Consider the following 20688-nt stretch of genomic DNA (forward strand, 5'->3'; position numbering starts at 1 on the left):
AAATTTAGTTATGTAGTGTATGCAGAGCATTTACACACAGCAGAGTGCGGAAAATGTGTTCATAGAGCCAAACATTTACTCGTGGAAACAGGAGAAAAATTCTTCAAGTCCGTCACCTAAATGTCACTACCAGTCACCGCGAAAACTAAACTTTATTAATCAACAATATTGTTGTGACAAATGCCTAACAAGTTCGTCATACAATGAGAAATAATAAATACAACGCAATATTAAAGTTCAAGCTACCTTAAACTGTAAACTGTAAAACTTGATCGCAGAAAAACAATCACTGAAAGCCACACAAAGATCTCTAATGTTCCGAGAGAAATTAAAGTTCGCAAATCACCCCAAAATAACTACTGTAGGTCCTAAAAATGTTCTAACTGTTCAAATCGAGGCCACCATAAATTTACTATGTCCAGTACACGATATCATAAGCTAAGAAGCACTCTGGCCACCCAAATACACCGACGGAAAATTAAATCGCAATACCAAAAAGTTATCAATGCAGCGTAATGAAAGTTTGGGAATTTAATTGACTAGGTAACATATTTAAGTGATTGACGTTGCAATATCACAGGTTAATGTAAGCACGAGATAAGTTAAGGCCAATGTAAAATGCTAGTAGCTTAATAACCGGTGTAACCGCCATAATGTTGCGTTCAAGCTTGCAAACGTGCTTGCATTGTGTTGTACAGGTGCGGTATGTCAGTTTGTGAGATGAAGTTCCATGCCTGTTGCACTCGGTTGGTCAATACAGGGATAGTTAATGGTGTTTGTGAATGAAACTAGAATTGTCCCCCGAAGATGTCGCATATATGCACGATTGGAGACAGATCTGGTGATCAATCAAGGCAAAGCAATACGTCGACACTCTGTAGAGCACGTTGAGTTACAACAGCGGTATGTGGGCGAGTGTTATCTTGTCGGCGCCTGGAATGATGTTCGTGAATGGCAGCACAACAGGTCGAATCAGCAGACTCACATACAGATTTGCAGTCACAGTGCGTGGGATAACCTCGAGAGCAGACATGTTGGTGGCCACCTTCTAACCAACGCACTGGCATCACTGGCACTGAGGCAGCACCAGATTTCATCGTAAAACAGGCCTTCACCCTGCTCTCCAATGAGCTCTCGCCTGACATCACTGAAGTCGCAGATGGCGGCCGTTTGGGGTCAGTGGAAGGCACGCTACAAGGCGACTGCCTAGGAGCTTTCCTTGAAGTAACCTATCTGTAAGAGTTCGTTGTTTCACTCTGGTGCCACCTGCTGCTCAAACTGCTGCTGCAAATGCAGTACGGCGCGCTAGAGCCATACGCCGAACACGATGGTCTTACCTGTCGGCAGGTGCACGTGGTCGTCCGGAGAACGGTCTTCCTGTAGCCGTAAATTCTCACAACCAACCGCTACCAGCAATCATGTACAGTGGCTAAACTCCTGTCAAGCCCTTCTACTGTATCGCAGAAGAAACGTCCAGCTTCTCATAGCCCCATCTATACGACCTTTTTCAAACTCAGTGAAGTGTTGATAACAGTGTCTCTGTCGCCTTAAAGTCGTTCTTGACTAACACCAACTCACCATGTCCAATCTCAAAGGTAACTAACGGTCATGACCGTTACAGCGCGTATTTAAACCGAACCTGATTTCCATTGTCATAGTGGCGCTACTTCAGAGACTCTTATGCTACTGGAGCGGCATTTGAATAGACATTATCTTTAGATGTAGAAACACGCCTACCAATTTTCATTTATATCGTACAACTCCTGCCTGCGATTTTGTTTCCGTCAGTCTAATTTAACAACCTCTCACCCTGAACACTCGCTAATGAAAGACCATGTTCAAAGACCATGACCAGGAGACCACCAACGAAAAACCATGAGTGCTGCTCTGCATGCCTCTTTAATATTTTAAAAGCGCATGACCATTATTGAATTCAATACATGAATTCACAAGAGACCACCATGTGATTATAAATAATAATTTCACATAGAGTATGTGTGTGTGTGTGTGTGTGTGTGTGTGTGTGTGTGTGTGTGTTTCAAAAGATATGAATAACTGCATCGATAACCAGCCAAGCCCGGCACTGAAACTTGTTCAGATTTGAGCTATACACTAAAGATACAAACATCTAACTGTGGTTGGTTAAACTTATAGATTTGTTGGATAATATAGTCGGATATTCATACTGATTTCATACTATGTTCGTATGTGGAGATATTGTAGTTATGGTAAATTTTCATATACATTTCGTAAATTGTTAATAACATTTTATGTTTTTGTGTGAGTGTAGAACTAATGTGTTCTCGTGATTTATGATGCTTTCAGATTTTATATGACGTGTGGAAGTGCATATTACACGTTTGTTTCATTTGATATTTTTATAAACTATAAAAATTAAAAACATGAATTCTGATACCCCGCCCCGCCAAGTCTGAAGATCTGTCAGTAGGCATGGAACTCGGTGACAGCCGCTAGACAGCACTGGCACCTGTGGAGGCAAGCGTTGGCGTCGCCGCTGCAAGCGTGGGCGTGGGGTCACAACCATCTTGCAGGCCTATCAGCGCCCACGGCCGCCCTTTAAAGCTAGCAGCGCAGCGGCTCAGTGTTCACACGTGAATTCGCTGCGCTCTACTATGTATTGGTTTCAAGAATTCCTACACCTTAAGTTTTCGCTGCTGCATAGTCGTTGGACTTGTTATTCTGTCGTGTTGTCTTGTTGTCTAGTTTCCTTTTGTTGTTGTCCTGTTTGCTCTTCGTCTCACTGTCGACAGCCTCAGCCCATCAGCCAGTTTCTGAGGGCTCTCGACGTGTTCCTGGTCTTGTCAGACTCAAATCACTATATAAATAATTTCTATTGTCTTGTGTTTAGAAATAAAGTCAAATTCCTAATGGTTTCATCTCATCATTGCTGTCCGTTTAGTTTATCTGGTTTTCTCATAGCATGTTTGCGAACAATATTGAGTAATTTTGGAGGAATATTAGAAGTAATCAAATTTATTTCAAGTCACTGGAGCCTCCATATTGTGCTTCCCCCACTAGCAGTAGGCCGGCACTGCGACCCGAACGGAAAATCTCTAATCCGCCTCTTACGGCCACAGACTGTGTGCCTCGTGCTTTGTCCGCCTCTGCTCGTCTGCTCAGCTTCGGCTGCTCCGCTGCGGCTTAACAAAAACTTGTAACATCTTTACTCCTTACTAGACAGACACCCCCAATGTTACGAAGTGTCATATAGTTACCACTGCCTGATAACATAAATTAGCGTTATCATCACAAGATGACAAACGTTTAGTGTAAGCTAAAGTTAATATATGAAATTTATTCGCAATCACGGAGTGTTTCTGGGATTAGCTGCACTAGGTATGAAAGTATACCCCGTGGTGACACATGAAAATTTGTGCCTGCCTACATTTATGAAATTGATTCGCAATCACGAAATGTTTCTGACAGTAGCTGCATTAGGGATGAAGACATTACCTATTGGTGGCACATGAACATTTATGCCACACCAGGACTCGAATGCGGATCCCCACTTGTCGCAAGCGGTCACCTAAAGCTTATAACATACCATGGGGCCATTATAATGTTTGGCCGACTTTGAAAAGTAACTGAAAGTTGTTATTTGAAAGAATAGCAACCTTCTTTCCTTACCTTTGAGTATGTGTATTAAATAATGTTGATAAATAGGGTTCAGTATATAATTCGATGCAAACTGCCTACAGTTTCCAATGTGCAACAGCACAAGTTAGCGCTATCATCAGATGATTATAAGCTTTTTCTACTGCAAGACCAAGATAGTACCCTACCATTAAGTTACTATATTATTACACTATGATGAAAAGTATTTGAAAGTGAATAGTTGAAAGTATAGGAACCTCGTTTCTTACTTACACGAATGTATATTACAATCAAGTGCCTAAACTACAATTCAGTATGTTGTTCCATCCAAAGTTTCATCTAGTTTCTGTTGTGTGCCAGTACAAGTCAGTCATCGCCCAGTGTAACTTAACCAGTAAGTCTGATCAGTAGTGCCAACAAGTCAGCCGCGTGTACTTTGTACTGTTATAAATTAATACTAAAGAATTATTCCATTCCATTGTGGCAAGGTAGTGCAGCAACCAGTTTCGAATTATTTCAGAATAAAAAGATAATTTCGTATTTTGACAGGACAGTCAATTATTTGATTTCTTAATATGCTGTTTTACTTTTTGTGCAAGTATCGAATGACAGTTTACAATACATTTAATTTCAAGCATCGATGTCTCAGAAAATCAACTTCATCTTTGCATCTGGTGGTTATAATTAAAGTGCAGCTACTCACGTAGTTTCGTTATGGGCTGTAATTATCGTATGGCAGCGATACGTGGTAAACATCCTAATGCGCGTACGCCGAAGCAACTTGCGGTGGAAAAAAAAATTAAGTTTCAATTTTGACCACCAGTTGCGAATATGGCACTGTACAGCATCTTGTCGACGTCTCCGGTACTCATATTAAAAAAATTATGTAAGGGGCGGTTAATAATAAAATCAACATTTGCCTTTCTCATTTGTTTGACATTTTCTGCCTGCGTCCCATTCCCATTCCATGGAAACATTTCTGTACTTCTTTTTGTGCATTCACAGCGTCAGAGTTGCACCTGGGGGTAGAAAATGGAACAATTTTTTTCCCATCGTAAATCGGTTCCATATTAACGTATACCTACCAAGTTTCGCTGCCATACGATAATTACAGCTGTGAGAAGCTGCTCTTTAATGAAAACCACTAGGTACATTAATTATCTGTGAAAGATATTTTCGATCCTTTTTTGTTAAACTAATAGAACTGATGTTCCTTTTTTCTCCAAGCATTGATGATATAATGTTATATCATACCTGTAACTTGCATACTGTGTTAACAGTAATACTGTTTGAATTATTTCCTGTCTGTTTGTGCAGCATAGTACGAATTCTTGCGTTCCCGTACAAATGAAGTTTGTTTTGTGTAATTAGTTGGAAGTAGTTAGTTCGCTGACGTGACGGTCTCGCACCATAAGCCCATTTCAACATTTGTAAGTCGAACCTGCAGCCTATGTTTGGCCGACTGTAATTATTATTATTATTCCTTCCCTTTCTCAGACGTTATGTCTGGTTAGAAATGGAAAGTGACGCAGACCTTGATCAAGCGTGACTTCCTTTTAACTGTACGGTATATGTTACATTGCATTTAGGAACTTTCGGGTATTGAACATGTATCAATAATTACAGATTTCTGTAGTTCTATATATACATGTGGATGTAGCTGTATTACGTTGATGTACTAGTGGATATTGTGTGGTATGACTCCTGTAGTTGATAGCATAATTGGTATAATGTCAACTTTATCCTGATGCCACATGTCCTTGACTTCCTCAGCCAGTTGGATGTATTTTTCAATTTTTCTCCTGTTTTCTTCTGTATATTTGTTGTATTGGGTATGGATATTTCGATTAGTTGTGTTAATTTCTTCTTTTTATTGGTGAGTATGATGTCAGGTTTGTTATTTAGTGTTGTTTTATCTGTTATAATGGTTCTGTTCCAGTATAATTTGTATTCATCATTCTCCAGTACATTTTGTGGTGCATACTTGTATGTGGGAACGTGTTGTTTTATAAGTTTATGTTGTAAGGCAAGCTGTTGATGTATTATTTTTGCTACATTGTCATATCTTCTGGGGTATTCTGTATTTGCTAGTATTGTACATCTGCTTGTGATGTGATCTACTGTTTCTATTTGTTGTTTGCAAAGTCTGCATTTATCTGTTGTGGTATTGGGATCTTTAATAATATGCTTGCTGTAATATCTGGTGTTTATTGTTTGATCCTGTATTGCAATCATGAATCCTTCCGTCTCACTGTATATATTGCCTTTTCTTAGCCATGTGTTGGATGCGTCTTGATCGATGTGTGGCTGTGTTAGATGATACGGGTGCTTGCCATGTAGTGTTTTCTTTTTCCAATTTACTTTCTTCGTATCTGTTGATGTTATGTGGTCTAAACGGTTGTAGAAGTGGTTATGAAATTTCAATGGTGTAGCCGATGTATTTATATGAGTAATTGCTTTGTATAATTTGCTAGTTTCTGCTCGTTCTATAGAGAATTTTCTTAAATTGTCTACCTGTTCATAATGTAGGTTTTTTATGTCGATAAATCCCCTTCCTTTCTGCTTAATGTGAATCTTTCTGTTGCTGAATGTATGTGATGTATTCTATATTTGTGGCATTGTGACCGTGTAAGTGTATTGAGTGCTTCTAGGTCTGTGTTACTCCATTTCACTACTCCAAATGAGTAGGTCAATAATGGTATAGCATAAGTATTTATAGCTTTCGTCTTGTTTCTTGCTATCAATTCTGTTTCCAGTATTTTTGTTAGTCTTTGTCTGTATTTATCTTTTAGTTCTTCTTTAATATTTGTATTATCTATTCCCATTTTTTGTCTGTATCCTAGATATTTATAGGCATATGTTTTTTCCATCGCTTCTATGCAGTCGTTGTGGTTATCCAATATGTAATCTTCTTGTTTAGTGTGTTTTCCCTTGACTATGCTATTTTTCTTACATTTGCCTGTTCCAAAAGCCATATTTATATCATTGCTAAATACTTCTGTTATCTTTAGTAATTGGTTGAGTTGTTGATTTGTTGCTGCCAGTAATTTTAGATCATCCATGTGTAGCAAATGTGTGATTTTGTGTTGGTATGTTCCAGTAATATTGTATCCATAATTTGTATTATTTGCCATGTTGGATAGTGGGTTCAGAGCAAGGCAGAACCAGAAAGGACTTAATGAGTCTCCTTGGTATATTCCACGCTTAATCTGTATTGGCTGTGATGTGATATTATTTGAATTTGTTTGGATATTAAGTGTGGTTTTCCAATTTTTCATTACTATGTTTAGGAACTGTATCAGTTTAGGATCTACTTTGTATATTTCCAATATTTGTAGTAACCATGAGTGGGGCACACTATCAAAAGCTTTTTGGAAATACAGAAGCGTCCGATCTTACCCGTCGGCTTTGACCCATGACGTCACAAATACCGCGGAAACGACCATAAACAACAATTCCAATATGGCGGATATAAAAACATCGAATACGTATTGTAAACACTGAAATACACAAGTTTCACAAAAAGCCTAATGACTGTAACGGGACAAGCGTGGGAAATTGGGGGTTTTTGGGTGGGGAGAAACTAAATATGTCGTTATGCGGTGGGGGGAGTCTGCAGTGCCCCCCCATCCCCCCACAGGCTTCATTAGTGTCAAATCAATATTTTCGAATCATAGGCGGCCGCTGCCGCGGCCGCATTCCAAAAAAAAAACTCCCAACCTAACCTCAACTGGGCTACGCTACAGATCAATATGTTCATCAAATTGCTTCATATTACGTATACATGTTCTTTAAACAAGAGTACATCAAACCATGTATTAGGTTTTCCGCGCCGTAATGACGTCACACACCACAACACGCTTACGTCACGGGTCAAAGCCGACGAGTAAGATCGGACCTTTCTGTTGACCCAGCTTTTTGGTAATCAATGTATGTGTAGTGTAGCGACCTTTGATTAGTTTTAGCTTGATATGTCACCTCTGCATCTATTATCAGTTGCTCTTTACATCCTCGTGCTCCTTTGCAACAGACTTTTTGTTCTTCATTTATAATTTTGTTCTGTGTTGTATGTGTCATTAATTTCTGTGTAATGACTGAAGTTAATATTTTGTATATTGTTGGTAGGCATTTTATGGGGCGATATTTTGCTGGGTTTGCTGTGTCTGCTTGATCTTTAGGTTTCAGATAAGTTATTTCTTGTGTAAGTGTATCAGGGACTGTGTATGGGTCTGCAATGTAACTGTTAATATTTAGTTAGATGTGAATGTGTTGAGGTGAACTTCTTTAGCCAGAAATTTGCTATTTTATCTTTTCCAGGGGATTTCCAATTGTGCATAGAATTAATTCCTCAGGTGACTTCATGTTGCAAAATTATCACTTCAGGCATTTGTGGTATCATCTTGTATGTGTCTGTTTCTGCTTGTATCCACCGTGCATGTCTGTTATGTTGTACTGGGTTTGACAATATGTTGCTCCAGAAGTGTTCCATGTCTGTTATGTTTGGTGGATTGTCTATTTTAATGTGTGTGTTATCTATTGTCTGGTAAAATTTCTTTTGATTTGTGTTGAATGTTTGGTTTTGTTTCCTTCTATTTTCACTTTTTTTGTATCTTCTAAGTCATTTGGCCAATGCTTGTAATTTCTGCTTCTTTTCATCTAATTGCTCTGTCGTTTCTTGTTGTGAGATTTTACCTAACCTTTCTCGTTTTTTGTCTGATATTTCATTTCTTATAAATTGTGTTAGCTGTCCGATGTCTTTTCTCAGTTTTTCTATTCTGATCTGTAGCCTGTGTTGCCATGCTGGTTTTGTGGGTTTCTTCTGTGTGTTGGTTTGTTCTGATCTCTGCCTAGTGTGTATATTTAGTGTAGTGAGTGCTCCTATATAAACCAGTAGTTGTAACTCTTCCATAGTTGTATTTTCATTTATTTTGTTGTGTATGATTGTGTTGGTAGTTGTTATTGTTGTTTCGACTTGTGGGTTATTTGGTGGTCTATGCAAGAATGGCCTAATGTCTGTATTTGTGTCTTTGTATTCTATATATGTCAGCTGAAATTTTTCTTCTATATCTAACATGTGTGTCACTTCGTGTTCAATTTGTGCTTGTTCTGGTGGCTGTCTTAAGATTTCGTTTTCCTCTGATTGTTTAATTGATGCGTGTTGTTCTTTGTTTGTTTGCTCTGGGATGTTTGAGTCCATTATTGTATTTTCTTCTTCTTCTGATTGCACATTATTTTGTTACAGTATTTGTTGTACTTATTGTTTGATGTTCTCTGATTCTGACTGGGTATCCTGTTATTTCTGATTATTATACGGATCTGATCAGCTAGTCGTTGTTCTGTTAAAAATTTTAATTCTGAGTATCTGGTAATAAATGTTGTGTATACTTGTGATCTGCATACAGTTGTGTTGGTTCCTAAGTTTGTTGCTTGGTAATAACAGAACATGTGGTGTCGGTTAACTTCATCTGACCATCTCATCCTCTGTCTTTGTTTTCCTTCTAGGGTGGTTGCAGGAAGCATATCCTGCAAAACACCTCTATTTGGATTTAAATCATTTTCCGTGTGGCTAGCAGTGTCGTTACCATTGTGGGCTGGCATAGGGTTCAAGCGTCGTCCCCGACCATGACGGCGCTTGTCCGAGGCCTCTTTAGTTCTGTCCTGAACCAATTAATCACACTAAAAGGGGGGTTAGCCCTACTAGTGGTTTGTTCTTTTCGTCGCCTTTTACGACTTGCAGAACATACCGGAGGCCTATTCTTTTCCGGGGCCTCCACGGGGTTTATTATTATTATTACTATTATGCATACCTAACTCTTTGCATTAACGATTAACGAAAGACGGTTTCTCGTCATCAAGCTCGCTGCTTTCCAGCGCCGACTGCTTGGGCTGATTCTTGCATGAGAATGAAAGTAAACTCATAGGAGTAAAAATCAATTTATGCCGTAAGAAAAGACTAACAAAGCCAATTTCTTGCTAGTTTTATGATTTCATGTTTTCTCCTCTTATCTGCAGTTTAATGTATCCTTTCTTCGATAGCATTTTATTCTGATGAACCAATCTAAAATACCAAAACATACAGTGGAACAAAGGTAATACATTACAAGTTGTTGCCAAGTGTACCTGTAAGTTACGTCAGTAGCGCCATTAAGTGATCACGTATGTTTTGCACTGTTATAGAACAAACCTTTCCGTATTTTGATAAATAATACGATTTTTTTTTCTTTAAAGTGCTGCTTTACTTTCGAACAAAGATTGAATTTTTATCTAAGATCAGAGATCGAACTTTGTTCTGTGTGGAACCTTCTTCAAAGTAATTACTATTCTTAAGACTTTACTGCTACAGCGATACTTTCCAGCAAACGGAAAAGCCGCAGATGTTGATCTAAGTCTTCACGAAGATAAAATGTCGTATTTGGTGTTTTTCGTAATTGTATTTGCGTATTAGAAAGATATGCAGTTCAAGTAATACACCGCAATAAAGAACTCTCCAAAATGTGTCTGTTTTGTACTCTTTGTTCTTCTAATGCGTCGTAAAATGAGACATCACTGGCTAAACACGCTATAGATGTCATCTTGGAATAAACTCGTGGTATTATTTCGTAGTTTTTTATAAAACGAAAAGGATATACATTCGGTAAACGTGCCACCATAGTTTCGATCAGCAAATGTCGCAACATTCCTCAGTATGGTAACTGCCAGGCCCACCTATTCAAACCTAAAGCTACATCGTAACTTTCAAGACGTGCAATACATATAGAGCTATTAAATAACGTCAGTTATATTTTTCTAGTGTCGAATATGATGAATTATCTTCTTTCCCCTGAAATGGATCGTGGTGAGATGAATCGTTACTGTTTCCGTAGTTGTACTTGCGTATTGCGAAAATATGCAGTTTAAGGGATACAGTGCGTTTAAGATCGCACCAGTCTCGGATGATGATGCCGATGTTCGGTTCGTGGGGCGCTCAACAGCGCGGTCATTAGCGCCCGCCAGTCTTGAAGATTGAGTGTCTGCTGGTGTGTATGTGTGTGTGTGTGTGTGTGTGTGTGTGTGTGTGTGTGTGTGTGTGTGTGTGTTTGTGTGTGTGTGTGTGTGTGTGTGTGTGTGTTTGTGTATGTGTTTTGTCGGTATGTAAGACGCAAAAATAACATTGTGACAATCGTGTTTTAAATTTCAAGTTCACCTTAATCTCTGTGTTGCACCGGTAGTGGCAATAAGTGTGCCACTCATGATTTGTAATCTTGTAGAACAAATCCTTATGTATTTTAACACCTAATGCAGACAATTTTTGGTTACTATAAAGTTATGTTTTCTGTAGTCACTGCCAAATGTATCTTAGCCTGTATCTTAGATTAGTAGTGCCAGTAAGTGAGCCACATATGTTTCATACCATCATAGATCAATAATACCGACAATTTAAATATAGACATAACACTGTGGTACATAATTTAAGAGTCCATTGTACCTTGCGCCAAGTGAGGTTCAGAGCTCGAACAAATGTGAATACGGAGTGGGGGTGGGAGTGGTGTACATAGCACAAGATGCTGTAGCTCCGTCACTATTTTTTTGTTTTCCTAAATAAAATAGCGATCCTGCCACGGCTGTTGCAAAAGGCCACGACAGCGGGCAAGAATGATGCAGACCAAAAAACCATTACGTCAGATGCAAGAATGACACAAGTCGAGTTCCACTTGGCGGGCCAAGCTAGCCGTCAGCAACGAAATAACATAGATACAGTAGAAAGACAGGGCGACTGTGGTATGGACGGACCAGTCACTACACTTCGAAGATAAGGACTTGTTTTGATGTACTTGGTTGGAAGTGGTGTTTTGGCAAAACAAGTAGACACCGAACTGGTATAAACAACCTTCATTTTTAGCCAAAGAGACCACAGTCTGGTAGCACCAAGTACGAAAGGAGGTATACGCTAGTTGACAATGACAAGATCCCGAAAACAGGCACCATGAGACTTGGTGTGCACCAACGCAGACCTACTACTGGACGTAGTATGCCGTTGTATAACTAGAGCCTTCCAGCCACTGGGCCACCTCCGGAGTCACTTCAGCCGCACCCAGCCCTCTGGTCTGGAATGCAGCTGCTCGAGAGCAAACTAGAGTAGCCGCTCAACTCCCTATCCTTGGGTGGGCATATTGACGCTGTACATCTCCGCTCGCAAGGGCGGACAACGCTGTCGAGGCCTGTCTTCCTCTGCAAGAATCACAGCGCGTTGCAACCCCGGCGCACCCTGTCTTGACCCGCAAGGCGGTAGCCAAATAGTACAAGTGTTACTGCAACCTCCACACGTCAACATTACAACCCAGCCACTGGCGTCATAACGGACCCCTGGCCGTCTGTTACACAGTCAGGGCCACACTTGCATCCGTCAACAACCTATAACGTCACCTTCGGGCTCGATGACGCTTCAGACAGAAAGGTGTCGACAAACGCGAAACAAAGGCCAGAGTTCGGAATTTCATATAGCGAGTGGGTTTATGATGTCACATTGGCACCAAATTTCATCACAATTCGCCCTACGACCGAGGATACATTTCACACACAATGGCGCTCAGAATCGACAAGAAAAGGCTTCAGGGGGTGGCATAAAAAACGTCAAGAAACCACTGCTTCCCTTGTGGCGTTGATTCCCACACATTTCGCAGCCGACAACGGCAGTTATAAATGCAAAGAGCAACAAGATTGTGTTGTTGACAACCTTTGACGCTGCTGACAGCCCTTGACGTTTCAACTCTTCTCTAAGGACACTGCAGAGCGGCATCCACATTGAAGGCATCCGCATGGAACGTGACCGCACTCCTTTGGACTGTAGTACGACCGCAATTATTGCTCTCGTGTACGGATTGGAACCAGTAGGGACCTCTCAAAATCATTCGGCGAAATTTGAACGTGATCCAAAGCAGAAAATGGTGCTTAAGCATCTTGATCTCTCCTACTTCGCGACCTCTGTGGCGTGATTATGGTGGTGTGTAACATTGACACATGTGTGCATAAAACGGCAAAGGGTCACTCTATTTTAGAAATGTTCCTGTACGGTTCAGCCTTTGAATCAATCCTAGGCACCTGCAGACAGGCAAACCCTTTACATCCCTCCAATTCCCGATGTCTGCCTACAGTCGCCTAGGAACTACGTTGGTTGTCTCTGTAAAGGCACATTTTTAAAATTCTCAATAAATTGGGCGAGTGTCACAAAGTGTGTTCCTGATCTGGGAGTCTTAGAGGGAACCTTTGCAGTTTCATTCACAAATGGCACCACACAGTGATCACACATCAGGAGGACGCGAAACAGGAGGGCTCAAAATGCATAAGCACACTTTCCCGCTTCGGATCACGTTCAAATATCGTCGAATGTCTTTTGAACGGTGCCTGGTGGTTCCAACTTGTACACAACAGCAATAATTGCAGGCACCCTGCACTCCAAAGGGGTGCGCTCACGTTGAACGCGCCTGCAGCCTCATAATTTCCTCAGAGATTGAAATGCCCAGGGGTATCAACAATGTCAAAGATTGTCAAGAATGTAATCTTGTTGCTTATCGCACTTAAAGCTGTCGTTTCCGTCACAAGGAAAGGGGCGGTTTGATTGACGCCCTTTATGCCACCACTGGAGGCTTTTTCGTGTCGATCCTAAGCGGCAGTGTTTCTGAAACGTTTTCCTGAGGCACCCATAAGAACACTGTGTGATTTCAAAGCTGCGCGTCGCGCTTGTGTCCTCCATCGCAGAGGACAGAATGGATGAAATGTGCCGTGAGAGGTGGTCTCACGACCTTCCTTTTTGAGACTCATCAGCATTAAACACTGCTGGAAAAAAAGTAGTACACCCTTTTAGACGTTTCCAATTCACTCAAGATTTATTTTGGCAACAGTGCATATGGAGTACGTAAAATGATTTATTGTGGCAACAGATTACATTTACGGATCCATAGTACAAGTGGTTCTGAAGGACCAGATCTTTCTGGCCACCAAAGATGCTGCACGTCATGCAGAGCACGTTGAGTTTCACGGGCAGTCCGTGAGCGAACATTATCCTGTTGGAACAACACAACACCTTTCTGTTGCAAGAACTGAAAAAGAAAGGGTCTAACAACATTCTGCATGTACCGAGCGCTGGTTAGCGTACTCTCCAGAAACATCAAAGCTGAACGAGAGTTCATATCATAAGGCCTATTGTGGGGCCAGAATGTCTTGAAGGAATATATTCTACGATACTACGTTGTATGCGCTTACGACCATCACTCGCTGAAGACCATAGTGCGCCATTCTATCTTCCAAATGATCCTCTGACGGGACCAGTCGAGCCGTGGACGTCGATGCTGTGGTGTGAGTGGAAGATGAGCTAGAGTTGCGGGTGCCCGTAGCCCCACTGCAAACAATGGGTTCTCAACAGTGAAACGTCTGGACTCACAAGTTATCTTACCTGTGCTGTGGTAGCTGTACGATCTACCACTGTTTCCCTTACAATACGACGATCCTGGTGGGCGTCTGTGCTGCATAGACGTCCAGAACCTCGTCTACCTGCGTAAGGATGTTCACGTGATCACCGATACGAGCATCGTTGTGCAACTGACGCAGCACGTTCAATTTGTGTGGGTTCTCCGAAAGGACCAAACCGTCACTCGGCAGGCCACAGTTTGACTCCTTTCAAACTCGCTGAGTGCGTCTCCGTGGTATGGTTGCCTCCTTGCTTCACTCGTTCGCACCACACCGAGGCTTCTGGCTGTGAGCATTACCTGTTAAAAGATAGTCACAGATGGCTATAGACGATACTGAAACCATTACCAGTGCATCCCCCAGGTGGCATAAGCCGTCATAGGATCAAAATCGGCGTCGTCTTTCCATGCTTACTAATTTTTTTTCGACAGTGTATTGTCAGTCTTCAACGATTATTGTTTTATTCCTAAATTTCTGAATATTACATTTTTTACTGTACGGCGGCTCCTTGTTGACAAGACATATTTACCACGTAACACGTTCATAACGTTAATATTTATCTTTAACGTTCCTGTCTTTTTTACTGTCACCTGAAAAGAGTGCCTATGGCATCACCATTTCAGTTTATGAAATCTGAGAACGGAAAAGCAGTGAATACCGGACGGACGAAACGTGTAATTGACATTCGTCTATGAACACTGTTCCAATGTGTTATTAAAACGATCGTCCTTGGCAGTGCAGTGGAAGGTCACTGTAAAATCACAATACTGAATATCAATGATGACATACTCGGCCATTCACTACATTCGTTAATTGAACTTTCATGTTCTGCAACTATATTCTCGCTTCTGTTTTTCGTTACATTGTTTTTCTCATACATTACCATGTCTGGTGACTGGATGTAGCAATGTGTTCTCTACTTTCGTCTCCTGTCTCCAGATTGAAGTCGTTTTGAAGAATTGTTTAATTGAAAATTAATCTCTAAGAGTTACAGACTACTCTGAGGTTCACTAATAAATAACTATAATTTTACAAGTTATATATGTTAATACCGTTTCTTACGGGTGTGAAAGTTTTATTAAGACTATAAGCGTTTCGCTTTGTTTGAAATCATTTTCAGTAGTCTCTGTAACAATACGCTTTTTCTTACGATTCTAGGATCATGAGCAGTTCTCGTGTTTCAACTGACTTCTATAAATAGTACGAAATTATTATCATTACTCACGTTTTGTTGTTTATTTCTTAATCCATTTTTGAAATTCTTCTATTCATGCATGTTAGGCTTTCTACGCAGAGCTTTCACGAATACAAGATATATTAACGGCATCCAATACTGAGCGCGATATGCCTGACCGCAAATCTGGAATGGTGTTCCTGGTTTATCCGAATAACGGCAATATATACCTGCTGTCAAGATTCTTGACCATCAGTGTTGGTGAATATGCTTTTATCAATAGCGACACTGCGTACGTGATTTATGGAGGAAAAGTGAACAATAGGGGACTGTTGATTTCGAAATTACAAAACAATTTTTTTTCGGATGTAGCTAGTAGAAAAAACTGTTGATAAGAAATGTGAGTTCCAATTTATAAAGTATCGTGCAGCGGAACTATTAGAGATATTAATGTCACATCTCGAAAAGAACATTGTTGTGGCTCCTTGTTTAATTAACATGAGTGTTCATTTCTGACATATAAAATCACTGGGTTTGGTTGTTCAAACGGTTCAAATGTCTCTAAGCACTATGGGACTTAACATCTGAGGTCATCAGCCGCCTAGACTTAGAACTACTTAAACCTAACTAACCTAAGGACATCACACATATCTATGCCCCGAGGCAGGATTCGAACCTGCGACCGTAGCAGCAGCGCGGTTCCGGATTGAAGCGCCTAGAACCGCTCGGCCACTTCGGCCGGCAGGTTTTGGTTGTGATCTAAGTGTTTTTTTTCAGTATTGAATGTGAAAATACATATATTTGCTGAAAAGGGAGTACTTTACTGATCCGGAACACACTGTTGCTTTTAAAATGTATGATACGTGTGATCCTACTTATTACATCAAACTTCTGTTTTAGTAAGACAAACTGGCTGATTGTTACATATGCAGCAGTACAGTCACACATTGCATTTCATTGCAACAGTAACTGAATTTCGTAGTTGTACCTTCTTAACTTTGTTGGAAGTAAAGGCATAGCTACCTGCTTCTGGAGTAAGAATCTTGAATTTCTCGAACCTGAGGCAGGTCTGAGCGGATGTGTTGTGAGAAACCTTGGTGGTTTCGCTGCTTTGATTACGGGACAGCTTAGGACCACCAGTGGACTGCTGATTCCCTGTTCTACCGAAAAATGGCCTAGTTCCGTTGTCTGCGAGTCGGCATGGGTCTTACAAGGGAAACGGCGTAAGTTGCGATCGCATTTGCAAAGAAGTTTTGGTTCGAAAGTAAGAGTTTTACATGCACATTACAAATATGTACACAATATTTGTCATCGACAGTTACACTCCACTTCATATACATGCTCAGTAGCTCTTGGTAAAAGATTACGACGATTAACATGAACACAGAGTACAAAGTGCGAGAAACAGTGTTACCTATCACAGTAGAAGCACTTAAAGAGTGCATTCATAAAGAAATCTTTCGAGTCACATCAAACATACACTCCTGGAAATTGAAATAAGAACACCGTGAATTCATTGTCCCAGGAAGGGGAAACTTTATTGACACATTCCTGGGGTCAGATACATCACATGATCACACTGACAGAACCACAGGCACATAGACACAGGCAACAGAGCATGCACAATGTCGGCACTAGTACAGTGTATATCCACCTTTCGCAGCAATGCAGGCTGCTATTCTCCCATGGAGACGATCGTAGAGATGCTGGATGTAGTCCTGTGGAACGGCTTGCCATGCCATTTCCACCTGGCGCCTAAGTTGGACCAGCGTTCGTGCTGGACGTGCAGACCGCGTGAGACGACGCTTCATCCAGTCCCAAACATGCTCAATGGGGGACAGATCCGGAGATCTTGCTGGCCAGGGTAGTTGACTTACACCTTCTAGAGCACGTTGGGTGGCACGGGATACATGCGGACGTGCATTGTCCTGTTGGAACAGCAAGTTCCCTTGCCGGTCTAGGAATGGTAGAACGATGGGTTCGATGACGGTTTGGATGTACCGTGCACTATTCAGTGTCCCCTCGACGATCACCAGTGGTGTACGGCCAGTGTAGGAGATCGCTCCCCACACCATGATGCCGGGTGTTGGCCCTGTGTGCCTCGGTCGTATGCAGTCCTGATTGTGGCGCTCACCTGCACGGCGCCAAACACGCATACGACCATCATTGGCACCAAGGCAGAAGCGACTCTCATCGCTGAAGACGACACGTCTCCATTCGTCCCTCCATTCACGCCTGTCGCGACACCACTGGAGGCGGGCTGCACGATGTTGGGGCGTGAGCGGAAGACGGCCTAACGGTGTGCGGGACCGTAGCCCAGCTTCATGGAGACAGTTGCGAATGGTCCTCGCCGATACCCCAGGAGCAACAGTGTCCCTAATTTGCTGGGAAGTGGCGGTGCGGTCCCCTACGGCACTGTGTAGGATCCTACGGTCTTGGCGTGCATCCGTGCGTCGCTGCGGTCCGGTCCCAGGTCGACGGGCACGTACACCTTCCGCCGACCACTGGCGACAACATCGATGTACTGTGGAGACCTCACGACCCACGTGTTGAGCAATTCGGCGGTACGCCCACCCGGCCTCCCGCATGCCCACTACACGCCCTCGCTCAAAGTCCGTCAACTGCACATACGGTTCACGTCCACGCTGTCGCGGCATGCTACCAGTGTTAAAGACTGCGATGGAGCTCCGTATGCCACGGCAAACTGGCTGACACTGACGGCGGCGGTGCACAAATGCTGCGCAGCTAGCGCCATTCGACGGCCAACACCGCGGTTCCTGGTGTGTCCGCTGTGCCGTGCGTGTGATCATTGCTTGTACAGCCCTCTCGCAGTGTCCGGAGCAAGTATGGAGGGTCTGACACACCGGTGTCAATGTGTTCTTTTTTCCATTTCCAGAAGTGTATGTTCGGGTGGTGTTTGAAATCTCTCTAGTCTGAAGTCATCAAATCCAGCTACAGTACCGAAGAAAGTCTACACAGACTAGATACCATAACTGATTGTGTAGAATACACATCAGCAACAAATCTGAATCTCCCGGCGGTAGTGTGAACTGATAGTCAAGCATACTGTGATCTTCAATCCGCTTCAGCACCACCTTGGACTGTCTGAATAATATGACATCAAGTGGCTGAATGTAAGGTGTGCACCCTGGAGAGACGGTCTTAAATGCATATACCATGTTTTGCTGTCGGACAGCGTCAATATGAGTCTTGTCACAGTATGTAACGAGCGAATCAACTAGAAGAAAAAACTCCCACGCTGCATTTGAGAAGCAGGCGTCTTGAAAGAATTCCGTCACGATTTGTTTCGTAGTTAGGCCGGACTTTGAATCAGATTTCGCGGTTTCAGCATGTGTTGCACTGATCGCACTCCAAACAGGCCTCTAGATTCCTGTTAAATTGCCAGAATCTTTGGAAACACGTAGCCATTTGCCGACGTAACGGGTTGGATGGTGTAATAATGCTTTGTTGCATGATTACTCCGAACCGAACTTCTTACCAACTTCTCTACCTTAAAATGCAGAGTTCGCGATGAGTCAAGTTCTTTCCGTATATCACTTTGATCGGTTTCACAAACCTGTATACATTCTATGACGTTCATTAAGGACATCACCTCCTTGCGAAACTCGTCACATCTTTCATTCACGGCACCATCTGTAATCTAGAGTTTAGGGTTACATTTTTTTATTGCAAGCGAGTCAAGATGGTGTCTCTGTTTAAACCTTGCGACCGATCCACGGACAAATCCAGTGAATCGAGTTAGTCCTATTTCGCAGGCCTTTTCAAACATCCAAGCACGAATTCCCTGTCGTGAACATTAGTGCCTAGGACAGTTCTCACCAACATGAATTTTTCAGGTACGTAATCGTCGAGCACGAGACGTTTTGAGCGCTAAACTTCCTCCCCTTTCTCTACCACCTGACGTAAATATCGTAGATGATGTATGTCTTTCACCACACGATATCGTTTCTGTACTTTTTGAAACTTAATCTTTCAGTTTTCCTAGAATCTTTTAATGCTATTATCCCCTTTGACTTTTCAAAAGATATCTCACCCCATTTTTTGCTCTTCGGTGGGATCGGCCTCCATCACTTCGCAACAACAGATTCTGGATCGTCCGCAAGTTTTTCACAAGCACACAAGTCTTCTTCTGCGTATTCATATTCCTCAGTATATTCTATAGTATTTTCGTCATGTATTTCATTAACACTGGTTTCAACTGTTTCGTCTATCACCTTGATTATGAATGCAGTTGCATTTGTTTCATTTATTGTAATTTCTGTGGATCTTCTTTCGTCTTTGTAATGGCTACCAATCATGCCCACTATATTTGTAGCAGTCATTATCTCACGATTACATTGACAGTCAGAGTAACGTGACGCGGTAAGAAATCAGTAACACCACACAAGGATAGATTAACTGCCGATGTTGACGGTGGTCGTTATAATACTGGTTTCCTTGCTCTTATGCATAATGTCTGTCTGGTTCCCCTAGATTGCGCATCGGACTCTTCGTCAAGTGATGTTCGATACGGCGCAGTGTGTGTCGACCACAGCAGCCATTGCAAACAGTTACATTCGCTACAGGCACGCTGTTTACGACGACTACAGCTACAACATCACGAGATCGTGTTAGGTACGGCCCACTGTGAGCGGAATATCGCATCTTCACAGCTTATAGCGTAATTGGCAATGGCACTTTGTTTATGCATTTTTGTAATCAGCACCTCAAATATTTCCACACAAATGACAACTCAAAATCAATTGCGATCGTAACCTGCGCTGTCTCCCTTGTTAGAAGTTAGAGCATAGCGACCGCACGTCCTCTTAGTACCGTTGATGGACGAATCTGCGCATCCTGTAGGCTGATGCTGCGAAACAGCCATTTTGACATCTCCAGTGTGGCGCAGATGTCTGAGCCAACGTGCAGTGACACAGCAAATACAATGTACCAAACAATAGTTGAAACTTCCTGGCAGATTAAAACTGTGTGCCCGACCGAGACTCGAACTCGGCACTTTTGCCTTTCGCGGGCAAGTGCTCTACCATATGAGCTACCGAAGCACGACTCACGCCTGGTCCTCACAGCTTTACTTCTGCCAGTATCTCGTCTCCTACCTTCCAAACTTTGCAGGAGCTCTCCTGCTAACCTTGCAGAACTAGCACTCCTGAAAGAAAGGATATAGCGGAGACATGGCTTAGCCACAGCCTGGGGGATGTTTCCAGAATGAGATTTTCACTCTGCAGCGGAGTGTGCGCTGATATGAAACTTCCTGGCAGATTAAAACTGTGTGCCCGACCGAGACTCGAACTCGGCACTTTTGCCTTTAGCGGGCAAGTTCTCTACCATCTGAGCTACCGAAGCACGACTCACGCCCGGTCCTCACAGCTTTACTTCTGCCAGTATCTCGTCTCCTACCTTCCAAACTTTACAGGAGCTCTCCTGCGAACCTTGCA

Source organism: Schistocerca nitens, chromosome 4, assembly GCF_023898315.1.
Source record: "Schistocerca nitens isolate TAMUIC-IGC-003100 chromosome 4, iqSchNite1.1, whole genome shotgun sequence".
In the NCBI taxonomy this organism is placed as follows: domain Eukaryota; kingdom Metazoa; phylum Arthropoda; class Insecta; order Orthoptera; family Acrididae; genus Schistocerca; species Schistocerca nitens.